The sequence below is a fragment of the Ixodes scapularis genome, unplaced genomic scaffold (genome assembly GCF_016920785.2).
Source record: "Ixodes scapularis isolate PalLabHiFi unplaced genomic scaffold, ASM1692078v2 PGA_scaffold0__279_contigs__length_252992795, whole genome shotgun sequence".
Classification (NCBI taxonomy): domain Eukaryota; kingdom Metazoa; phylum Arthropoda; class Arachnida; order Ixodida; family Ixodidae; genus Ixodes; species Ixodes scapularis.
The window spans coordinates 233,259,826-233,265,825 of NW_024609835.1; positions in this window are offsets into that span (position 1 = coordinate 233,259,826).

Here is a 6,000-nt window from a genome sequence, read left to right on the forward strand (position 1 = left end):
GGGGGGCGGTGGGGGCGATCGCCCCCCCCCCCCCCAAACGCCTCGCCAGGCACCCCCCCCCCCCCCGGGGTTCTTCGTCAGCTCGAAGAAAAAACGTAAGCAATCGACGCGAGAAACAAAAGATTAAAACACAGTGGGTGGACGCGCCTGCTGGGCGCTTCCAAAGTGGGGTTTATCTCCGTCAAGGTCACGGTCCGTCTTCCCGACAGGGATGGCGCCAGGAGTTTCGAAGTGGAGAGACAGTGGGGAGGCGCACCAAATATCATGGTCCTCGATTGCAGGCACAGTTCCAAACAAGGCCAGCACGTCGAGCAGGAGGGGAAAATACCTTCAGCATATCTAGTCCCCTTTCTCTCTCTCTCTCTGTCTCCCTCTCTCTCTTTGGGGGTTGTCTGCAAAAAATTTGTGCCCTGAAAGCTCCCAAACGCAGACGTCAAGCAGCCTTCCTCAAGGGTAGCGGATTATCCTTCCTCTCTGGCGGCCGCCTTTTCATCACTTTTCGTTTGATGGTTTCTTCGTGGTTCTGGGCTTGTCTTTTGGCATGTCTTTTTTGGCTTGCTTTGAGATGCTGTCACCCGCGGGCTCACTAAAGGTACCGTATTGGCACGGTGTGCTCATTGCCGAGGGAAGTGCGGAGGGGACGTACCGGGAGGAGACGTTCCAGGAGGGGGGGGGGGGGGGGATGCAGCTTGTACAACCAAGTGTCAAATAGCTTTTCTTCTCAACTGAGAGAGGAAGCAAATACTTTGGGTACAGTGTAGTCTGGGTCTGAGCGTCTCCTGAAGACGCTCCGGACTTCCCATGACCTTGGCTTAAACATAAGCCCGCTTTCGTCCTTGCCTCCATCCCTCACTGAGGATCAGCGCCGCAGCGCGGAATACAGAAAGAAGCCGATGAGCGCCAGAAGGTGGAGATGTTCCCTCTAATGTGCTTCATACTGCCTGCGGTACGACTTCTCGTGGCGAAAAGCTAATAAAAAAAAGATAAACGGTACGAGCACTCTAAAGGCTGGAGGCTGCTTACACGGGGTCCTCAAGCCGACGCCGTAGGCATTTATTTGTATACAATGCCGTTTCAACTTAGGGTGGCGGGACATATTTTAGGAAAGGCGCCCGCTACCCCTTGTCTCCCCTTGGCGCTGTCTTTTCCAGTTAAACGCGGCTTCTGTGGATTGACGGCAGAGCTTTCGCGCGGCTTTGCAGCAGCGAATATGTGTGTGTCGAACGGACTTGGGGAAAACGAGCCCTTCCAAAGATGCGGCTATACATAAATTAAATAGACAGTGCCTCTGCCCGTTCGAGTGAACACCGACTCCCAAACATCCATGCTGCAGTCGTGATCGGCCTTTAGCCCAGTTGAGATTCGCCGACCTTACAACCGCTCTTCTCTATCATATCTTTGCACCTGTCCTCTCGACCCTGACAAATGAGCTAAATACCCAGAAACCAGTAAGTGTTCCTTTCACACAGAAAATATCCAGGCAAAGTGCAATTGAATATAATTTGGAAGGATCCATTGGTGGTTTAAGATCTTGTCTAAGTTTAAAAGTTATATAGTTGCCGAACTGCAACATGCTTTCAAAAACATTCAACAAATATTCGCTTTCGTTCTCTCGAGTGGCATCCAGAACACGTGAAAACACGAGTTTCTTATTGGCAATGCTGCATGTGCTGCGCTCTGGACATTCCAAATATACGGCGAACAACCAACGAACTTGCCTGGCAGCGTTCGTTTCGCTTGCTGCGTCAACAGTGTTTGACGCCGCGAGCAGCGTCGAAGCCGCCGGGCCATTTTTGTCGCTTTGCAATGTACTCGCTCCATTGATTTAAGCCGCACTTCCTGTTGCCGCAGCAGTTGAGCACTAGCTCCAACCAGAATGTCTGCCAAGGCAATGTCTTTAAGCTGCCCTAAATCGAGTGCTCACGTAGTGTCGGTCTGAAACCCAAATTTCAGAAAGGATAGTGTCACCACAATTTTCGAGATACTTACCTCTAGCGTGGTCACCCGAAAGGTTTTAATTCAAAGAGTTCATCCCCGACAGGTAAACCGATACAAAAGCTCTCAAGATCTATATTATGTTATCAGAGTTTAGTAAAAACGATAACTCCACAAAAAATATAAACACTCCCCCTCTCTCCCCCCCCCCCCCCCCCCGCCGTTTTACACCGAGGAACCGCCCCCCCCTAAAATGGAGGTCTGGACCCGCCCCTGGGTCCGAGAGGGATCCAAGCCCACCTGGCAACACTTCTGCGACGGCTTTCTGTACGTGAGCAGCCTTCTTGAGGCGACGGAACAACAAGGGCTTGAATGTTGGTCGCTTTTTGGAACGCGTGTGCATAACCGCGCTCTAAAGGCTTAGTGGTAAACGAGGATTCCCGGGCTACTGCGCTAGTGGCTACGGGGTGCACGGGTGCATGTGACGCTACAAAGAAATGATTGAGCGAGATACATTTTGAACTTGTGTGGGAATCGCGGTCCTCGCCTGTCAAACAGTGCTCACTGACATGATAAGTGTATGGCAACCAATGTGATCATTTTAAAACTTTGTGAATAGACATACTTTTAATAAAAAAATCTTTCGGAAAAAAGAAAACGCTCCAGTAACTCAGTGGGAAAGACGTCCACTTCTCACGCGGTAGGACCGGGTTCGATCCCCCGTGGAACCTTTTTTTTTTTCAAACATTTCCCGATGTTTACATATCTTTTTTTTTTTTACAATTATCACTAAAGAAAACAAGAAAAAAAAAAAAAAACATGTTGTGGACGACACTTAGCTGAATTAAATGGTATGGGATTTCCTTTTTGACACCTGCGAACTCAATGTAATTCCTTTCCACAAAATGCAAGTAGCATATAAATCAGGTAGCGTCCGCTTTCCGAGGTGCCCGTATATGTTTTACAGGCAGCCATTGGTCCCGATCCTGTTGATCTTTCGGAAACTCTGTCGCACAATGCCCCCCCCCCCCCCCCCCTTTTTTTCTTCGGACGCAGGACATGTGAGTCAGCTCTTCACGCAACATCTTGGGTGTATTCTTTTCGGAGCCGACGATGGAAATTCACCACGGGCATTCACTACTCATCTCCAACTCCTCAATGTACAAAACAACTCATCTTGGAGTACAGAACAACGAGCGGAACAAATATAACTGCAAAAGAATCGCACGGCGAACAGTTCCCGTACGCCGCATGTCGTGTCGTCTGCTAGCTGCCCGGAGAGGAGAAAAAAAAACAAAAACCGCACGGTCGGGTGTAGCCACGTGACTTCTGCCACTCACTAGGGAGTTTTAGAATAACGTACGCAATTTTAGCGCTCGCTAGCGCTAAATTTAGCGCTTGTATTAGCGCACGCAGCGCAAGAGAGTTTTAGAATAGCGTTTCTCCGCCGCGACGCAAAAGCACAAGTAGCTCGCCCTTGCAACGCCACCAAGATAGTCACAATTTTTATTTCACACACGAAATGCTGTAACTTTAGAAAAAAAAAAAAAGTTTTTTGGTTCAGAGTACTATTTTAGAATTGTTTAAACATGAGAATGCGACGCGAGCGGTTGACAAGTCGTGTCCGCTTGCGTCGCCTCGGCAAGAGAGGTCTCGTGTACTGACCTTCGCACATCGTACCTTCGCCGAGAAATGTTCGCGCGTCGCAAGCATCAAGTTGCCGGGGGTCGTTGCCAAACCACGTACAATGTCGTCCCGTATTGAAAATCGCTGTCGCGAGGATGCCGCCGACGTCGCACTCACGACGCCACCAAAGCAGCCGCCGGCATAATCCTGGAAGCCGCCATTTTTTTCAACTGTGCTCGTCTTGGCTTTAGCCAACTTCTCATCACGAATCCTCCTTGGAGAAGCGCAAAGACTCTTTGCGTATGCATGCTATTTCCGAGAAATAGCGCACGCTAAAATTGCGCTCGCAAAGCGCAAAACCTGGTTTGCGTTCGGAGCATGCGCAGTGGCGACGACGCTATTCTTTGCGTACGCAAAGCTTTAGCGTGCGTTATTAGGGAGTTTTAGAATAACGTACGCAATTTTAGCGCACGCTAGCCCTAAATTTAGCGCTTGTATTAGCGCACGCGACGCAAGAGGGTTTTAGAATAGCGTTTCTCCGCCTCGACGCAAAAGCCCAAGCATCTCGCGCTTGCGACGCCACCAAGATACAGTAAAAATTTTTATTTCACACACGAAATGCTGTAACTTTAGAAAAAAAACGAGTTTTTTGGTCCAGAGTAGCATTTTAATTCGTTTAAACATCAGAACGCGACGTGAGCGGTTGAGCTGTCGTGTCCGCTTGCGTCGCCTCGGCAAGAGAGGTCTCGTGTACTGACCTTCGCACATCATACCTTCGCCGTGAAATGTTCGCGCGTCGCAAGCATCAAGTTGTCGGTAATCGCTGCCAAACCGAGTACAATGTCGTCCCGTATTGAAAATTGCAGTCGCGAGGATAACGCCGACGTCGCACTCACGACGCCGCCAAAGCAGCCGCCGACATAATCCTGGAAGCCGCCATGTTTTTTTAACTGTGCTCGTCTTGGATTTAGCCAACTTCTCATCACGAATCCTCCTAGGAGAAGCGCAAAGACTCTTTGCGTACGCACGCTATTTCCGAGAAATAGCGCACGCTAAAATTGCGCACGCAAAGCGCAAAACCTGGTTTGCGTTCGGAGCATGCGCAGTGGCGACGACGCTATTCTTTGCGTACGCAAAGCTTTAGCATGCGCTATTCTAAAACTCCCTATTCTAAAACTCCCTACTCTCTTCTTTCCACTTCTCAGACCTCCGTCGGGTTTCGGTTTCGGTTTCGAGCAGTTGCGTCTTTTGGCTTTATTAAAAAAAATACGCTACTCTGTTGCAAAATATTAATTGGGTAGTCCTCCAACAACCATAATAAAACGCCTGAAAAAAAATTTAAAAAAAAAATTTTGGGGGGTGTCAGTGTTTCTTTAAAGGGATACTTCAACGAAATTTGAAATATTCCCGTCGTGTTCAAAAATAGGTTGAATATGATCCACAATATCCGTAAATGACAATCGCACGTTTGTATTTTGATCCTGGTGGCTGTAGTTTTCGTTATAAACGGCCCACTCTGGCAAGCGCTCGGAGAAGGCCCAACTTAGAGCACGTGACATCCAACGCAATCGTGACGTAGGTCGTCTCAAGACGAGCAAAGCTACGGCGAGGCTGACGTCGAGAGGATGGCCTAGTCGTTCCAGCCACCGAAGCGGCTGCTTTTGTACGAATTTTGAGTGTCGGGTTAATCTTCTATAATCTTCTAGGGGGACAATAGCGACTTCTGCGACACACAAAAGGCATTCTCGGGAGGAGGGGAGTTCCTCCTTCCCCCTTCTCTCGTCGTGGCCGGAGACGAGACAACCTCCGTCACTAGCTGTCAAGGTTCCTAGACGAGCATTACAAACGAGGCGTTAGCGACATCCACCAGGTGCTCTTTGCTAATCGTTTAATTCGTTTTAAAATTCCTTTTCGAGACTTTTTTAACAAGATATTGGTATGTTCCATGTGATACTGCTCTTTTGAACACATAATGAGCGCCGAAATTTCGTTGTAGTATCCCTTTAAACCTCCCCATGCTTACAACCTCCTCATCCTTCAACCCCCGGACCTGGGGGGTCACTTGACCTGGGGGATCACGTGACCTAAGGGTAGGGTCACGTAAGCTTACGGTTACGCCGACGGCGACGCCGCTCAAGCCGGAAACGGGCGCCGAGGAGCTGCGATCTAAAACATATTCTAACATTCCCTTTCTGCGTGACAGTGTTCTGTGGCTAGCAACAATCATTTCCTCGCGAAGATCACGATTATGGCGGAATAGTTGACCGAAGTAGCAGGCGACACTCGTCGCTAGTTCTGGCAAAACGGCCGATACAATCTTCTTTCGCATTTCCCCGCTCGGTGTCAAGGATGAGGAGGTTCGCTTTAACCAAAAAAATATAGCCGCGGATGCCTGTTTACTGAGCAGTCATGCCTGTCGCCATCCATGCACTCACTGGC